Here is a 19,782-nt window from a genome sequence, read left to right on the forward strand (position 1 = left end):
TTTTTTTTTTTTTTTTGTTCTGTATATTACCTACTAACACCCAGTAGAATTCTCATTTTGTAGATAACTCTTTGGAAAGTGTCGAGTAAGATGGCTGCTGAGAGTTCTTCCAACTTTAAAGCTTTGTCTCAGAAGCTTGGACTAAAAAATACCTGGATGTATGGTACATCCTTTCCAAATGGCTACATGCAAGTTACAACTTCCCAGGAGTAAGAGAATAAAGGTCACTCCCACCCACCTCATTGGTGTTGGTTGGTTCTGGTTCAGTGTCCTTGAAATTTTCCCTAAAATGCCCAGTCTGCTATTGAAATTTCAGTTTCCAACCTTCTAGGACATACAGTGCAAGCATGACTGTCTTCTATTGTTAGTAGGTCTCTTGTTTGAGAGCTATTTTTGTCCAGGTTTATACCTGAGCAGCATGTGCCTGACCTTTCCATTTGGATCTAGTTTCATGTTGCTTTATTATACTTAAATATCATGTGGGTTCAAGCCATGGTTTCCCTTACAAAGTGGGGAGTTTGGAAGCATCATTTTACCCAAGAGCCTCTGAAAAGGAAATCATGCTACTTACCCAAGACCTTTTCATGAGAATATTGCCACAGTCAAATGAGAGGAAAGATGACAATAATTACTGTGAACTGCAAGCACTTACCTACCTTTGAAAGGATGATTCCCCTACACACACTGCTCTCTTTCAATCATTTGCAAACACTTTCAACCTCCTCATAAGAGACACAGCCAACTCTCCTTTATGAAAACTCATCCTTATTTCAAATACCACTTATTCCACTGACCCTTCCCTGATTCCCAAGTCAAACCCCCAATAGTGCTTAGTACTGTTTTATATTACAAATTTCCCTTCCCTTGGTTTTAATTTTTTTCGTATCTCTCCTGTTATGCTTGTTTCATTTCATATAGATTGAATGGTATTTTTTATTATTTCTAACTTTTAAGTTCAGGGGTACATGTACAGGATGTACAGGTTTGTTACATAGCTAAACATATGCTATGGTGATTAGCTACACAGATTATCCCATCACCAAAGTGTTAAGCCCAGCATCCATTAGCTATTCTTCCTGATACTCTCCCTCCTCCCACCCATTACCCTCTGACAGGCCCCAGTGTGTGTTGTTCTCCTCCCTGTGTTCATGTGTTCTCATCATTCAGCTCCCACTTATAAGTGAGAACATTCAGTATTTGATTTTCTGTCCATGCTTTAGTTTGCTGAAGATAATGGCTTCCAGCTCCATCCATGTCCCTGTAAAGGACATGATCTCATTCCTTTTGAGATGGAGTTTTGCTCTCGTTGCTCAGGCTGGACCGCAATGGTGCAATCTTGGCTCACTACAACCTCCACCTCCTGGGTTCAAGTGATTCTCCTGCCTCAGCCTCCCGAGTAGCTGGGATTACAGGCATATGCCACCACAACTGGCTAATTTTTTGTATTTTTNTAGCTATTCTTCCTGATACTCTCCCTCCTCCCACCCATTACCCTCTGACAGGCCCCAGTGTGTGTTGTTCTCCTCCCTGTGTTCATGTGTTCTCATCATTCAGCTCCCACTTATAAGTGAGAACATTCAGTATTTGATTTTCTGTCCATGCTTTAGTTTGCTGAAGATAATGGCTTCCAGCTCCATCCATGTCCCTGTAAAGGACATGATCTCATTCCTTTTGAGATGGAGTTTTGCTCTCGTTGCTCAGGCTGGACCGCAATGGTGCAATCTTGGCTCACTACAACCTCCACCTCCTGGGTTCAAGTGATTCTCCTGCCTCAGCCTCCCGAGTAGCTGGGATTACAGGCATATGCCACCACAACTGGCTAATTTTTTGTATTTTTAGTAGAGATGGGGTTTCACCATGTTGGCCAGGCTGGTCTTGAACTCCTGACCCCAAGTGATCCACCCACCTTGGCCTCCCAAAGTGCTGGGATTACAGGAGTGAGCCACCATGCCTGACTGATCTCATTCCTTTTTATGGCTGCATAGTATTCCCAGGTGTATATACCATATTTTCTTTATTCAGTCTATTACATGGATGCCAGTGATGTGGGCAGTAGCAAGGGTGATGGGGAAAGGATGATGAAGTACCAAGGAGGTCAACATGAATTCTTGACTTCTCTTTCCTCATTTGCTGCATACATCCCAGCAACAGTTAATCTTGTTCATTTGATCTCCTTGGTACGTCATCGTTCTCTCCCCATCACCCTTTCTACTGCCTACATCACTGTCATCTATCACTTAGATAACTGCAACAGCAATCTTAACATAGCCCCCAAGCCCCAGTCTGAGTAAGTCATTCCACCCAACTCCTTGTTGTACTATCAGAACAGTCTTTCTAAAAATTCAAATATAATCATGTCACTGTTAATATATCTTGTTAGCTTCCGATTGTCCTCAGGATAATATTCAAATTCCTTAGCATAGCATGGCCCTGCCATTTTTGACTCTCCAGCATCATTTCTCAGCACTCTGATCTACTCAGAACACCAAGTTTCTTCATGGCTCTTCCTAAATCATTCTACTCATGTATCTTCCCCACGCCCTTTCATCTGAAAAACCTCTAACCATTCTGTAAGATCCCCAGGTACCATCCCCTCCAGAAAACTGTTTTGGCCTCCCTCAAAGCCAAGCTACATGCTTGTCCTGTAAGTTTTATAGCACTCTGGAGATACCTGCAAACCTATAAAAACTAAATATATATTCCACACACTCACTATTATTTATACCTGTATCCTCTTTGGGCTGTGAGTTCCTTGTTGGATAAATACACAAATGAATGAAGTATGTACCATATTCCAGGACATTCCATCACTTGTGTGGTTTTTGCTAGGGAAGATTACTCTGAAACAAGTGTTTTCCTTCTGAAGTACCTCATCTCATAGCCTAGTTCCTGAGGAACTGGTCTAGTTTATGATCTAGTCTTCCCTACTAGTTGGTGACCTATCACAGATTAATTTGGGTCACTAAGCTGTTATTCAAGGACTTTGTCTATGCTTAAATCCAACTGAGGAGAGGCTGGGGGGATAAATAAGCTCAGTAAAACAATCTATCAATTTGGATCTAGTCACTAATTGTGTGTTTTTAAATCACAAGATTGTCTCAACCAAATAATAAACCATCCAATTCCATAGAGTCAAATACTTAGCTAGCTGGCCCAGTGCCTCTGCATTTTTCTCAAGAAACTAAATGTCAGTCCTCTGTGCATGGCTGAACTGGAGAAAACTGTCTAGTGAGAGAGCAGGGGTGGAGAGACCTATGAGGAAGGTCCCTCCAGTTCCCCAAGCAGGAAATTACCTTTGCCTTAGGGAATTTTTATTGCAGATTGGCTAGTCATTTCTTTTGCTACAGCAAATTAAAGTATTGTATAGATCTAGAGCAGGGGTCAGCAAACTTTTTTCTTAAATGGCTCAATAATAAATATTTTCAGTTTTGTGGGCCAGGAGACAAAATTTAGGCTATTATGTACTTACTAATATAACATTTAAAATGTAGTCATTTTAAAATACAAAAAATACCTGTGGTAGCTCTCCATTAGTTTGAAGACTATGTAGCTGGATTTAGTTCCCAGGCTGTAGTTTGCCAATCCATGCTCTAGAATTGCCTACCCTCTCCATAAGAGCCTTTCAGGTATTTGAAGTTAGCACACATGATAGCATACCTCCAAACTCTGTCCGACATACAGCCCCTAAGCATGATCTTGATCTCTTTATTTCTATCGCCTTCCAAGGTCTCCAGATGTCTCCTATTGAATAGCAGTTACAATGAGTTATCTATTTAAAATCACAGCACTCATTACTTGAGCCCAGAAGTTCAAAGTTGCAGTGAGTTATGATCATGCTATTTCCTTCCAGCCTGGGTGACAGAGCAAGACCCTGTCTTGCTCTTATCTTATGGGTATCTTAGGAATACCCATAGGATACTATTTCTGGATATGTCTGTGAGGGTATTTCTGGAGGAGATTAGCATTTAAATCAGTGGACTGAGTAAGGAAGATTGCCCTCACTATTGTGGACAGGCATAATCCAGTTATTAAAAGACCAGAAAGAACAAAAAGATGGGAAAAGGTCAAATTCAGTCTGAGCTGGGACATCCATCAGACATTGGTGTTCTTGGTTCTTGGGTCTTCAGACCAGTGCTCATGTCATTGGCTCCCTTGGTTCTCAGGCCTTTGGACTCAGAGTGAATTACAGCACCAGCTTTCCTGGTTTCCAGCTTTCAAATGGCAGATCATTGGACTTCTTGGCGTCCATAACCACATAAGCCAATTGCCATAATAAGCATCATCTCTCTATCTACCTATTTATCCATCCATCCATCCAGTTGACTCTGGATGGATGTCAAAAAAAAATTCACAGCATTCAGAGTAAATATAATATTCTAGTTCTAGTTTGTGTGGCATGAATCTTGGCAAGTGATATTTCTTCAGAATCTATATTTCTACAGAACATTCTTTTGTTCTCCACTCCTATCTCTGCTTCATACGAGGAAGACCCAACTCATTATTTGGATTTCAAGTTAAACCTCTTCAAAGCATTATCATATCCAAAATCCTGCCCTCCCTCCCCATCCTTCAATCTCTATTTCAGTGCCATCTTTTGTTTGTTGTTTTTATTCATAGGACATAGCCCAATTTATAATTATCTTATTTATTTGTCAGTTTACTTGAAGGATATTTTATTTGTTGTCACACCAAGCAGAATAAAGTAAAAGCTTCGAGAAAGCTAGGATAATTTCTAGTTCCAGTTATGATGAAGTAGGAAGCATCAGACTTAACGTCTGCTGTACATGCCAAAAACAATATATAAAATAATGTTCTCAGGCACTGGACAATGATTAATGTCAGGCTATGATCCTTGACAGAAGAGAAGCACATGAGGTAAAACCCTCTGTGTTAGAGTTCTTAAGAGAAACAGAGTCAACTGGATGGATGGATGGATAAATAGGTAGATAGAGAGATGATGCTTATTATGGCAATTGGCTTATGTGGTTATGGACGCCAAGAAGTCCAATGATCTGCCATTTGAAAGCTGGAAACCAGGAAAGCTGGTGCTGTAATTCACTCTGAGTCCAAAGGCCTGAGAACCAAGGGAGCCAATGACATGAGCACTGGTCTGAAGACCCAAGAACCAAGAACACCAATGTCTGATGGATGTCCCAGCTCAGACTGAATTTGACCTTTTCCCATCTTTTTGTTCTTTCTGGTCTTTTAATAACTGGATTATGCCTGTCCACAATAGTGAGGGCAATCTTCCTTACTCAGTCCACTGATTTAAATGCTAATCTCCTCCAGAAATACCCTCACAGACATATCCAGAAATAGTATCCTATGGGTATCCCTAAGCACAGCCAATTTGATATATGAAATGCTTTCTTCTTGAGGGCATTTTCTAAATTACGATGCAGAGAAATAAAGTCAAGCAGACAACAGCAGTTTTACTGGATTGAGGAAATGGAGATCAGAGTTCACAGCTGCTAAGATGATTGAAATTTCAGGTGCAGAGAAAGGAGGAAGCAGCAGAGAAGGAGTCCTAACCATCTGTGTAAAATTACTCCTTGGGTCCTTGGAGTGACTGTTCAGCATCATGATGAGGAAAGTCCTTCATAGAATAAAATTCCTTTAAGCTTAGAAAGTGTTTACATATATCTCCCCTCACAACAATCTCTGTAGAGGATGTGGAATAAGAATTTGCATCATTCGTCATCTTCATTCACAATGAAGATTCAAAAATTATCTGAACTAGTAAAAGAAAATGCTGCAGTCAGAAGAGCTAGAACAGGAAATCAAGAAAATTATGGTATTTACTAACTACCTACTCTATGTAGATATTGTGCTAAGCCCTTTCCATAAACTTCCTTACTTCATTTAATCAGCAAATCTGTTCAAATAAATTAGCGTAGTATTTGCCTCCTTTTATTGTCTATCACATTACAAAATCCATGTGCTGAAACACCATGCTCCACTCCCTTCCCCAGAGGCTTTGCCTCTGTCCAGTGCTTTTTAATGGTAACGCTACTTCTGTATCTCAGTTTCCTCAGAACTGAGACTATCTGTAACTGGGCTCATTAACACCATTTCTTTAGTTTATTTGTTTTGATGCGAGAAGTGACTGTTTCCTAGCAACCTTGTCCCCTGCTCCCTCAATTTTCCCTACTCATTATCTTCCCCATGATCAACTACAAATTAGCCAAATTATGGGCAGATTTTAGATTTCCCAGAAATAGAAAGGGCACTTGCAAACATTTGTTCTCTTGGCATGAAGTGGGTCTGAGTACCCATGCTTATTGAGGACAAAGCAGGGAGACGGAATTGGCCATTAATCTCAATGTGTCTACAGATTTGGGAGCCAAGTCTCCCAGGATAGCCATTTAAGTGTCTTTTGGCCATTTCATGGAAGAACCAATGGTAACCCCAAGAAGAGCCATAATTTTGGTTAAAACAGGATCCCCTTAACATCTGTCTGCAAAGTTAATGGTCAATTTGGTAGTTTTACTCTCAGATCTGTTGTGAAATCCACTAATGAGCCCTGCACCTCACCCTTTAATATTCTGAGAATCAGACAATTGTTCAGACTGACCTTTCAAATACTCTTTGTAGAAACATGAAAAAATGCTCCCTACACCAATATAAAACACAACTTGGCACTCAAATGCAGCCCCTATCTAATTTGTCTCCTTGAGCCAAGGGCTTTCCACTCATTCATAATCTGTATTAAAGGCAATTTTCACAAACATAGTCCCTTCTGGGGTTATTTCCTAAAATGTTCTAGGAAATGAACTGTGTCTAGGAACCAAGGTGAACCCTGAGTGGAATATAAATTATCATTTTTTTTTGTATATTTGTTGCTTATTCAATACATATTTTAAATACCTATCATGTGCCAGACAACATTTTAGACACTGGAGACACAGTAGAAAATAAGCCAAAGGTCTTTGTGCTAGACCTTAGGAATGGGTTTCTTCTTCCAGGCCTATCTTAGGATTTTATGTCCCTGCCAACATGATATTAGGGCTTTATTTGGCCAATAAAACATAGACGGTACTGATGTGTGTGACTGTGAGATAGTAGCTTTACCCAGGGCATTTCTTGCCATGCTCTCCTTTCCCTCTGCCTCAGCAACTAGCTTGGGTCCTGGAGTTAGGGAAATGCATAGTAGGCTTCCCAGAAGACCCAGCATGGACATATGACATCAACAAAGCTTCAATGTTGCTTTACAACATTGAAAAAAATAAAAAAGTAAGTCTAACCTTTTCTGTCTCAGTTCTTATGGACACAGAAATTCAAAATTCAGTCTCTCAAGATTTCCACCACAGTCCAGCCTATCCAGATCATCTGGCATAAATGCCAATAGTCACACCAAGACAAACCTTACTTCTCTGACATAAGAGAGCTCTGCGGTGACGTCAACTATAATGGCAGCAGCAGGATATAAAGAGCCTCAGACTGGAAGAGAGAAGGTGAAGGCCCTTGTTTCTGTAGGTTGGCTCAGAATTTGGTGTGTGTAGATGGCAGATGGTCAAATAAGTCAGAAGTTTCCAAACCTGACCTTGTATCATATTCACTACGTGCTGAGGGAATATTAAAAGAATTCCCTCAGCAGATTACTAGATCTCAGTGGGTGCTGTGAAATTAAGTACCTCAGGGTGATTTTTATGCATCCCGTGGATTTTGGAGTCACATTCTAAGTTATAAGCCTTCTCAGAACCCATATCATGTCGGTCCCCCATGTGACAGAACCTCCACCTTGGTTCCTGATTTGCACCCCATTCCCTTTCTGATATTGGGATTCTGTACTGAACCCAAGCTTACTGGGTTGGAGCTTTGCCCATACATACACCAATCCCTTTCTTCTGAGAAATGAATCCTGTCTCTTGAGCTCCCAGACACATGACACCTTGTGATTCAGAGGAATACCACACTTTGAGGAGGCCCTGCTGGAACTCACTGTGGTACATAATTTTGTGATATGGGTAACCCTGCAATCTCCTCTCAGAGAAATTTATCCCTCCACTCACCAGCCCCTGTTGAAGGGGTGAGTCAAGGTAGGTGTGTTTTATTATAGCATGTGATCCACTGCAAGTCACAGCCAACTTAACACACACACACAAAAAAAAAAAAAAAAAAAGCCAATACAAGGAAAGCCAACCTACTAACTGGCTAATAAGTAATGTTCTGCCTTGAAAGTTTGAACAAAGAAAAGAAAAATCTATGATCAGAGACTAGCGAATATTTACACTGAAGGTTACATGGAATTGGGGATAGAATAGTCATTCTCAGTCGTGTTCTTACTGAGAAGTTATCTCAGAAAGTTAAATGCCAGAGAAAGCCTATTAACATCTTTTAATAGAGACAGAGAGAGATAAAAACAGAGAAAAGAGGAAATTCTATCCTTAGAAACTTTTAAGCAAAATTTACAATTTTTGACACAAGGTGTATACTGTGTTTCATTTTGTGAAGTGCCCCTGTAAACTTTCAAAACTCTCCTTTCCTTGAACTAGCATGAATAGGGTTGGTTTCTCACACATAAAAAAATTTGCCTGTGTTGAATTCCCTTAAATGATGAACATGGGTCTTATTCTAGCCTGGAGTTACCACTTGGACAAAATGAACTTTTACCCAGGATCAGGCCAGGCTTTTCCTCCAGCCTGGCCCCTAAAGCCCCAAATTCCTCTCAGCTGAGTCAATCCTAATTATGTTAATATTTCAACAAGATTATCAGCTTATTTTTCACTTTTCCCTACTTCTAAATTGAAATAACTTTATTGTTCTCTTCATACTTTTCAAAGTATTGAAAATCAACCAAACCTAGTCGACAAAGTATTAACTAGCTGGATAGATGGCATATTAAAACAGATATCATCACCTTAATAGAGAAGTCTCTCCCACGCTTTCTTATAAATCCAGATGTGCCCTGATTTAAGAAAATTTATAATTTATAAAAACTCAACTTGTAATAAACTGTGAGGGTAAATTTGCTTTTCCAAAGCAACTCTTCAAATTCAGAGCACTCTATGCCTACATGTAGGCACTTATTTCAAAGACAAAAACTGAGCGGAGAAGGGAGAGAATACAGTAATGTCCACTGAAGGATATCTTAGAGAAGCATAAAAATCAATAGGAAAACAGGATTTGATTTGCATAGCATATTTCCAAGACATATCACTTACTACTAATGATCAACCCAGAGAGCCATTACTCCTGAGATTCTGGAATGAGCTTAGCTGACTCTAACCTCATCCAAATCCACTCAAGACAATCCCTAGGAAATGATTTCACTTATTTCCAATAATCTAATTTCTATGAACTGGTTACATAATCTCTTCACAACACAAATATCTCAATGCTGAGAGTCCTTACTGCCTCCACACCTTAATGTACCGATTTATTTCTTCCTAAAATGCAACCGTATGACCTAGGACACTCATTAAGAAAGAGAAACTGAGTTCTCTATCAGACTCACCCATTTGCGCTCAGTAACACTCTCCCAGAGTAAAGAGAAATGTGCAAAGTATGAATTTATTGGAGGGAAGGAGTAAGGTGTTAATAGTACATTTATTTACTCATTATATAGGTATTAATGAATGTCTAGTATAATCTATCATTAGGGATTATATTTTTGCTAAATTTATATATGAGAAGTTGGTAAGTAATCAATTTTAAAGCATTTATTATAGCATGATGGTTAAGGATGTGGCCCCCAGCATCAGTTTCTTAGGTTTGAATCCTAACTATAAAACTTCTAAGGTTTAGTTTCATCATCTGTAAAACAGGAATGAAAACAGGGATAACCTTGCAAGATGATTGTGTAAGTTAAATTATGTAATCCATGTGTGATGGTTTATTTTGTCAAGTTGACAAGGCCACAAAGTACCCAAACATTTGCTCAAACATTATTCTGAGTTTATCTGTGAGGATGTTTTCGGATGAAATTAACATTTGAATCAGGAGATCCAGTAAACAAGATTGCTCTCCCTAATGTGGGTGGACCTCATTCAATCAGTTGAAGGCCTGAACAGAACAAAAAGGCTAACTTTCCTATGCATAAGAGGACACTTCTCCTGTTTGACTGCAGGAGCTAGAATATTAGTCTTTTCCAAGCTTCAGTCCATAGCACTGAAACATAGCTCTTCTTGGGTCTCAGGCCTGCCAGCTTTTTTATTAGAACTTACACAACTGGCTGCCCTAGTTCCCAGACCTTCAGACTCAGGCTGGAACTACACATCGACTCTCCTGGGTCTCCAGCTTGTCAGTTGCAGTCCTTGGGATTTCTTAGCCTCCATAATCATGTAAGCCAATCCTTACAGTAAATCTCTATTTCTCTGTCTCTCCCCCATTCTCACACACACACACACACACACACTCTCTCTCTCTCTCTCTCTCTCTCTCTCTCTCTCTCTCTCCCCTTCTCTCTATTGGTTCTGCTTCCCTGGAGAACCCAAATATGTCATGTAAAACATTTTGCACAATGCTAGACCCATAACAATCACTCAATGAAAGGTTAGCCATTACAAGGGACTGCACTGGTCACTGGTAGAGGCAACCACCAAGATGACTCAAATCTAACATTTACTTTCAGAAAAGTCATGGAGGTTATTCCCTTGAGCACCTATCCTTCCCCTTTAAAGCACACTCCACAACACATCACCACTGTTGCTTTGCAGGCTCTATGGAGTTCCCAAAATAAATGTAAATCATGTTCCCACCTAGGGTGCTATCAAATTGAGGAATTCTGGAGGAGCTGCAGGAGTCATGTACTGCTATAAAAAGCCCAGGAGCCTCTGGGGAGAGCCTAACCTCACACAAGTGGAAGCCAGACAGACCCTCTTGGCCTGGGAACAAAATCTCAGGCCTGGACAAGAGGGTACTTACAATCAGTTAACTGAAAATATAAAAAGCCAGTCCTAAAGAGACGTCATCTTGTTTCCCATTAAACAGAAGTACTTATTCCATTTGCACTTTTTCAGCCCAGACTTTCTTCTTTTAATCTTCTGGAACATGGGACAGAATTAATTTGTTTGGTCAATTCATCCTATACAAGGTTTAAATTTATCTTTTTGAAACTAATCTGTCACTGATTATCTCAGGAGTTAGGGGGCCAGAACATGGATCCAGTCTCCCTGTAGATCAAAGCTACTTCAGGCTGAAAGGTATTTAATGCTAACATTTGGTCTGAGAGGAAAGAGGACATAACACGAAAGATGGTGGACAACATCCTCTCTCCTGCAAGAACAGCATGTCCCATCCTTAGAATGTTGCAGAAGCCCTGCCTAATGGTGTTTCCAGCCCTTCCCTGCAGCTTTCTAATCCGCATAGCTGTAGCCACTCAATACCCCATGCAGGTCCAGACTCTAGAGGTCAAATACCTAAGTTGTTACCACAGGTTCAAAGTAAAGACACTGGAAATTTCAGAAACTCAAAAAAGCTTGAAAATAAAATAACTTGTAATCACTTAGAGCAGAAGCAAAGATAAATCTTTCCAGTATTATACTCACAAACACACACAGAGTAGCATTATGTAAAAATGTTATGTAACTTGTTTTTTCACTAACTGCATAACTTGATCGTTTTTTCATGTTATTAAACAAACTTCATTATTTTTATGGCTTTGAAACACTCTATTGAATATAAGTATTATAATATAGCTAATTAATCCCTTTTTGTTGGACGGGATTATTTCCACTGTTTTCACTATTCTAAATAATGTCACAATTAATGTTCTTGATGATCCTCTAGGGATTTCCTTAGGTTAAATACTTAGAATTGCTGGATCAAAAATGTGCACATTTTAGAGAATTTTTTAATCAGATTTACAAATATTCTAATAGCAGAGTATATTCCTCCAACAGTGTGAGGAACTGATTCCGAAAATATGAAACAGTCCTGAGGCATTAGATAGGCAACACAGCATCCACCCTTCCATCCATGAAAATATATTTATTGAGTGCATACTCTATACCATGTGCTAGGAACACAGCAGGGAAATAGACAGATATAAACCCTACCCTCCCTGTACTCACAAACTAGTAGGGAAATCAGATAAGCAATTCGGATACTGATTAGTTTAGCCTTGTGACTGCTTTTATTCTGACAACATGTTCCATTTTAAAACAAGACTCCTGCCTTATTGCTGGGATTAACATCTTATGTTGGAAACTGGATCTCCTGTTTCTCCCTCACCAGGGGCCATGTCTTATTCTCATACATTCTCTTGAAAATGCTATAGAATCCTGGAACAGTGGCTGGCCCTGCTGAGAGCATTTCCCTTTGTCTCCACAAGTTACCCACCAGCCGTGCCAGACTCCAGCTGCACACTACCCGTTTTCTGGAAAAGCAATGAAAATCATGGCCACTTTTGGCTTCACTCTACTCTCTCTGTGCCCTATGCCACTTACTATAAATTACTTTATTTAATTTAAACAACAATACTATGAGAGCAATACTGTTGTTATATCCTCATTTCACTGGGTTTACCTGGGTCTCTATCTCTGTCCTGATGCTTGTCCTGCTAGGCTGAACACACCCTGGTCATCCACTGTTAGGCCTATCTCTGAAGGTCTGTCACACCCAAGGGACAACTGGGGTCTGGCACTCTCCAGAATCTGCTCTGACAAGTTAGCAGGTTGCCTGGGGGCACACCCAGCTCCACTGCAGTGATTCCCAAAGCTGAACCAAAGACCAACCACCAGCTGCAGAACCAAGTGAGGTCCTTCTTGAAATGACAAAATGTGTGTATAAAATGAAATAGTATTCAGCAATAAAAAGAAACGGGGTACTGAGACATAGACAAACCTCAAAATATTATGCTAAGAGAAATAAGCCAGAGGAAACTGGACAAATATTGTATGATTCCACTTAAATGAAATATCTAGAACAGGTAGATTCACAAATATAGAAAGCAGATAAGTGATTGCCAAAGGCAAGGAGGAGAGAGGAATAGGAGTGATTCTTAATTGATATAGGGTCTCACTTGGGGGTGATAAAACTGTTTTGGGAAACAGACAGCGGTGATGGCTGCACATGACAGTGAATATACTGAATGTCACTAAATTGTTTATTTTAAGATGGTTCATTTTAATTTTATGTCATGTTTATCTCAATTTTTAAAAGGGGAGGAGGCAAGAATGTACCGATTCAAAGTAGTTAGGCCTAGGAATGTCCTTTTGTACAAACTCCCAAGTGATCTGGTACACAGTAAAATTTGAAAAACATGCCTTAAATAAAACCTCCCGGTACAGCTACATAGAAATTGTCATCCAAAAGAATGCAAAAATTTAAAGCTTTTTTTTCCCCAAAGCTTGAAGACAAGTCCTAAAGCAAAAGCATGGTTATAACTAGCACAAAGAGCTTAACGGTGAGGTGGCACCACTGAGCTGCCTGGTGCCATTATTTCCACTTAGCAAGACCCCCCAAGGGTTTGCCTGAACCATCTGCATGTGCATGTAACACAATCACTGCACTGGGGGAAATGAGGACAGAAAACAGGAGCAAGAGATACATGGTGATGTGTGAAGAAGTACAAACCCTAGGCAAGAGGAGGAGGGATATTGACTAATCAATATGACCAAGCAAAGTAATGGTACAGCCCCTACATAGCCCTGAATTAAAGTAAACGGGAATCAATGGGCTAAAAACCAAGGATTCAATAAAGCCATTAAGTCATGGCAATTCCTTTCGAGGCAAATTAATTCCTTCATGGCTCTGTCCCCTGTTTCTATCAAAAGTCAATACTCTCCTAGCAAGGGATTTGGGGAATGTGGCTCCCAATACTTTGTCACTATTTCACTCCACCAGTTTATCCCTAGGAGAGGGACTTCTTCGCTTCTGGCTTTCTTCCATCAGTATGTTGGTTTGGCTTCGACCCCTAAGTCAAGTGATTTGTATTACAAGGGAAACAAAACCTAATCTCATCTGCCAACACCTGACAAAGGGCCAGGTCTCTCAGTGGTTAGCGCTGCTGTTGAACCCTTCCTAGGGAACTATATCAAGTCACAGTGTGTCCGTCACACATGAACACATTAGCAAGGCACTCTGTGACAGGTGCTATGTTAAGAATATCCTATGTATTGTCCTATTTAATTCTTACCACAACCCTACAAGATTCATTTTATGGATTGGGAAACTGAGTCTTGAATGGTTTAGTAACTCCCAATGTCTCCTGAATCCAAAGCCTGCCTAATGACCACTCAGCGGTGTCCACATGCCTCCCAAATTAAAACCCTGCAAGACTCCAGGAAATGAGTGAGTCACCAACGACCCTTCCAAAGCAGCCACCCACACCCCACGGCAGTTAGAGAGGATTTCTGAGTGCATTGGGCACACACACAAGAGTCTCCCAAGTATAAAGTCTTACGCTGAGAGGGTCACTGGCCATGAGACGTCCACAGTCGCTTAGCTGTTTTTTGTCTGTTTGTTTTCTGAGATGGAGTCTCACTGTCACCCAGGCTAGAGTGCAGTGGCGTGATCTTGGCTCACTGCAACCTCCACCTCCCAGGTTCAAGCAATTCTCCTGCCTCAGCCTCCTGAGTAGCTGGGATTACAGGTGCGTGCCACCAACACATGTGGCTAATTTTTGTGTTTTTAGTAGAGACAGTTTCAATATGTTGGTCAGGCTGGTCTCAAACTCCTGACCTCAGATGATCTGCCCACCTCAGTCTCCCAAAGTGCTGGGACTACAGGTGTGAGCCACTGCACCCAGCCAACAGTCCCTGAGCTCTTACCAGCCAGAACTCTCACCAGCATACAGCCGGGTTACGAGACAGGAAGAGAATGATTCTGGTGAGTGTGTGCTAAAGACTAACAACTTTGATTTGCTTGAAGGAGAACACACATGCCATATATTAAGGTAAATGAAAGCTATTGCTTTGGATCCAAAGAACCTGGGCCCTAATTTCCAGCTCTTTCACTTCAGCTATGTGACCTCGGGCAGTTTTGACCTTGCTGAGACTGAATTCTCATTTGTAAATTGGAGGTGTTTATCTTGCACAATGGTGGCTATGAAGAGTGAATAGGGTATTTCACGTAAGAGCATTTATCATGTGCCTGGCACAGAGTGAATCTTAAATGGTAGCTGCCATTATTTCCCAAAACCAGATGACTGCTTTGCCAATAAACAACCTACATGCTGCTTTAGACATGCCTGACAAATGTGAGAGCCTGTGTTTACACAGACCGGTGCCTACACAAACCCAGGTATTCTTTTCTGCTAACCTGTGTGTAGCCTAGTTTACATAGCAGTCTCTCTGAACCTCATGGAGATGACAATATTGGCTACTGCATAAGTGTGTGGTCTGGAATGTTAAAACGAGAGAGGCCTTCGTGAAAGCCTGCCGATTTTAGAGATCTGACCACCCATCATAATGCTTTCTTTGCCCAGAGTTTTAGACTTCATCATTTTTTCTGTCCCAATACTGCAAAATATGTTGATCAGGAATTAATGCAGTGCAACAGAACTCTGCAGGGCACGCAGCTAGCACTGAAGAAGCCAAGGTTTACAACTCATGACACTTGGAGCCACTGACCACTAGGGGCCGTTGGTAAGCCACAGAAAGCTGGAAGGATGCCTACCTGTCAGGTTTTTAAATATTACATTTCTTATAAAAAGCTATCTGGACTCTCAAAAATCCAGCTCATGGTCCTTTTGCACGGAGGGATGGCTTTATTTTCTATAAAGGCTTTAGTCCCAATTCTTTCTGGGATTGAAGAGAAGGGAAGATGAGTCTTAACGAGCTCGGATCTAGTCAGTGAAGCACATGGTTGGTTGGCTGGGGTGGGGTTGGTGGGACTTGTGTGGCAGTATTTGCACAATCCTGAGAGATCCTCCACCTGCAAGAATGTCCCCAATACCCAGTGACTTAAATCTCTTTTTGTCTTATTAACACTATGAACTTCTAAAGCCTGGTGATAAATACAGATATTCAGGATGGGACCATGTGTCAGACCACGATTAGATGCTGTGATACAGGAAAAGGAGACAAAGCACACCAAAGAAAAGCATGCAAAGATGGAGCCCCTAAAGGTGGGTTTGAATTCTAGCTCAGCCACTTATTAGCTGTGAAAACTTGGGCAAGTTACTTAATCCCTCTATGCTTCCATTTCCTTTGAAACCCCTATATCATAGGTCTGTTGCACGGGTTTAGTTAAATGAGAATGTATACAAAATTATACACACATAGAAAGTCTAAGCAATTTTTATTAGTTGTTATTCTTCTTTTGTTGAGTGAAAGTAAGACTGGAATTCAAGGCTAGAGAGCAGACATGCTGTCAGGGTGTTGGGGTTGAGGAAGCAAAATGAGGGTACAAGAAAACTTTAAAACAGGGATCCCCAAACCCCAGGCCACGGATGGACTGGTACCAGTCCATGACCTGTTAGGAAGTGGGCTGCATAGCAGGTGAGCGGCAGGTGAGTGAGCATTACCGCCTGAGCTCCACCTCTTGTCAGACTAGTGGCAGCATTAGATTCTCATAGAAGTGCAAACCCTATTGTGAACTGAACACATGAGGGATCTAGGTTGTGAGCTCTTTATGAGAATCTAATGCCTGATGATCTGAGGTGGAACAGTTTCATCCCCAAACCATCCCGACCCTGCCCCCCAACTCCCACCATCAATGGAGAAATTGTCTTACACGAAACCGGTTCCTAGTGCAAAAAGGTTGGGGGCCACTGGTTGAAAAGACGGAAGAAAGCCAAAGTAGATGTCTACAGTTCATTGAAGCCCAGATGAAGAAAGTAAAGAAGTCCCAAGATATGTGTTCACATATCCAAAATTCTTTTATGGTTTAATTGTAAGATGTATACTGGTGTGTGTGTGAGAGAAGTTAGGGGTGTTAAAACTGTAGCTCAACTTTATATCCCAGATGCCAGAGAACTTGTAAAGTCCTCTAGAGCTAGGACACCAGAGAAAAAACAGAACTAGAAAAATATCAATTGGTAGACAGAGATCAGGGGAAATGAAGAAGGCTATGAGACTACACAACTCTGGGTCTCATACCAAGAGAAACAAAGCAAATTAGGGCACACCTGCAGGAAGGCGAGTGGCTTGGGAGGGTACACAAACAGCCCCTGAAGAGAAGGTGAAGAAATGTGGAATGTTCTACTGGAAAAAGATAAACACGAAGGAAATTTGATCCCTATCTTTGGAGCACTGAAAGACAGTAATGGGGAAATAGGAGAGACTGGCTGCCTTATATGTGGCCCCCAAAGGTAGAGTTAGAATCAACGGGTATCCAAGAGTTCAGAATCCCCTAAGGTTGTATCTCACCGTGTGTGTGTGTGTGTGTGTGTGTGTGTGTGTGTGTGTGTGTGTTTAGGTACATACTAAACAAATGTACATCATTTAGGAAAAAAGGATTTAAAGCTTTCTTTATCAGATTTTCATGACCTCAAAAACTTAAGAACTCTTGATATAAATAATAACAGCTAATATTTATCAAGCAATTACTAAGCACCAAGGACTGGGCCAAGTCTTTACATAAGTTATTAAATCTTCACAAGAATCCTCAAGAGGTGGAACAGCTGACTATGAACACAGGCCTTGGAGCCAGCCTGCTTTAGTTTATATCTCAATTCTGTCATTAAGTAGCTACATAACCTCTGGCGACTCACTTTTTCACTTCCCTCATTATAAAATGGGAATAACAATAACCACCTCAAAAGGTGTTGTGAGAATTAAATTAGTATTAGGGTGGTGCAAAAGTAATTGAGGTTTTTGGTATTGTAGTAGCAAAAAATTTTGGTAATGTCAAAAACCACAATTACTTTTGCACCAACCTACTATATGTAAAGTTTTTGGACAGCATCTGACAAATGGCATGCTTCCTAACTACTATTACTTTCTAACTATTAACACTCAATGGTGTGCTGGTCAATGTTAAAAACAAGCTCTTGAAGAGAAGAAAGAAAAGAGGAGCTCTAAGTTGTAATGTTCGACCATTTCTGTAGTATAAATATTCCCTCCTAGATCAATTTCAAGGTTGCAAAGTGAAGTCAACCAGCTCACAAAATTCCTAAGCAATTAACAGTTGGATCTCATGAGATAGTACAGGATAGCTCCAGCACACCATTACATTAAAGTTTTTTCTTACTCTCTTTCTTACTAAGTGCTGGCTGGAAATGGTTCCTTGGTTCCTTGAAGGAATAGAGTTTATGTAGAACTGAGAGAAGCAATGCGCATATTCTGTTAGAAGATGCAGGTTAGAGAAAGGAAGTATAAGAGAGTCTGGCAAGAGAACAAAAACCTGTTTGGGTCAAGCAACATTTCTGAAAATGATGGGCATGTTCTTTCTTGGGGTAAGAGGGAATTAAACAGCTACTATATACTAAGGGCTTATTACATGCAAACCTTCCTTGTTTCATTTAATTCTCACAACAGCCCTTTACGGTAGACGGTTGTACTTGCCCCGATTCACAGAAGAGAAAAGGGGGCTCAAAGACATTAGGAAACTTTTCCAGGGACACAACGCAGGTGGGACAAGAGCTGAGAGTCAAGCTTAGCTAAGAGCCCAAACCTGCATGACTAGAGCCTGAAATCACTCCACTTTTCTATGCTTCTGCTTAAGCAACAGAGAAACATCCAGGGAAGGCCACTTGGGTTCACCCCCAGTGGAAAGGGGCATCCCCAAAACTCTGGGTAAATTCTATAGGCAGTGCATCAACTTTTACAATCTCTCCAGCAGTCCTGTTCCAGAAAACCCTTTCATAGATGGGTCCTCCAAGCTTCTCCATGATCAGAAGGCTCCCTAGCCACCCAAATCTCCAAGACCTTTCTACTGCTGCCACCATGAGATTAGTCTCCCGGTGCTTCTCTGGGACTACCAGTATCTCATGTCCTTATCCTTCCAGAATCCCTCCTGACAATTAGTTTGGGTACCCAACTTGAGGTCATTTGGGATAGCTGCAATCGTGGAGTCATATAGTCAAGTAATATAGGAAGACATGCAAAAATGCTGAGCCTTCAACCATCCCTGAAGGCACTTTCTTTCCTCTAGAGAGGCCATACAGGGTGTAATTCATATGACAGATCCACAGTTACATTGCTCAGCTCCAATCATGGCTCTGTATTTGCTAATAATGTGACTTTGGGCAATTTATGTAACTTCCATGCGCCCAGTCTATTCAAATATGAAATGGATAACAATAGGGTCCTCTTCAAAGCACTATTGTGAGGAATCAATAAAATATCATGTAAAGGGGTCTAAAAGGGGGCTTAAATTGATGGTATAAACAGGTTTTACACTCAATAAATGTTAAGTATTATAGCTTGCCCATAGACCCATTTGCCAAATCCATTTTTTGAAAAGGTATTGTCCCCCGCATTCTGGAACTCTGGTCCTAGAATAATTTGACTTATTTTATTTACCCAAAACCAGTTGTTAGTCTTTTGAAAAGTTAATGATCGGGGCGGAGCAAGATGGCCGAATAGGAACAGCTCCAGTCTCCAACTCGCGGCGCAAGCGACACAGAAGACCGGTGATTTCTGCATTTTCAACTGAGGTACTGGGGTCATCTCACTAGGGAGTGCCGGACAATCGGTGCTGGTCAGCTGCTGCAGCCTGACCAGCGAGAGCTGAAGCAGGGCAAGGCATCACCTCACCTGGAAGCGCAAGGGGAAGGGAATCCAGTTTCCTAGCCAGGGGAACTGAGACACACAACACCTGGAAAATCGGGTAACTCCCACCCCAATACGGCACTTCAAGCAAACAGGCACACCAGGAGAATATATCCCACACCTGGCCGGGAGGGTCCCATGCCCACAGAGCCTCCCTCACTGCTAACACAGCATTCTGCAG

Source organism: Rhinopithecus bieti, unplaced genomic scaffold, assembly GCF_001698545.2.
Source record: "Rhinopithecus bieti isolate Rb0 unplaced genomic scaffold, ASM169854v2 scaffold_7673, whole genome shotgun sequence".
Classification (NCBI taxonomy): Eukaryota; Metazoa; Chordata; class Mammalia; order Primates; family Cercopithecidae; genus Rhinopithecus; species Rhinopithecus bieti.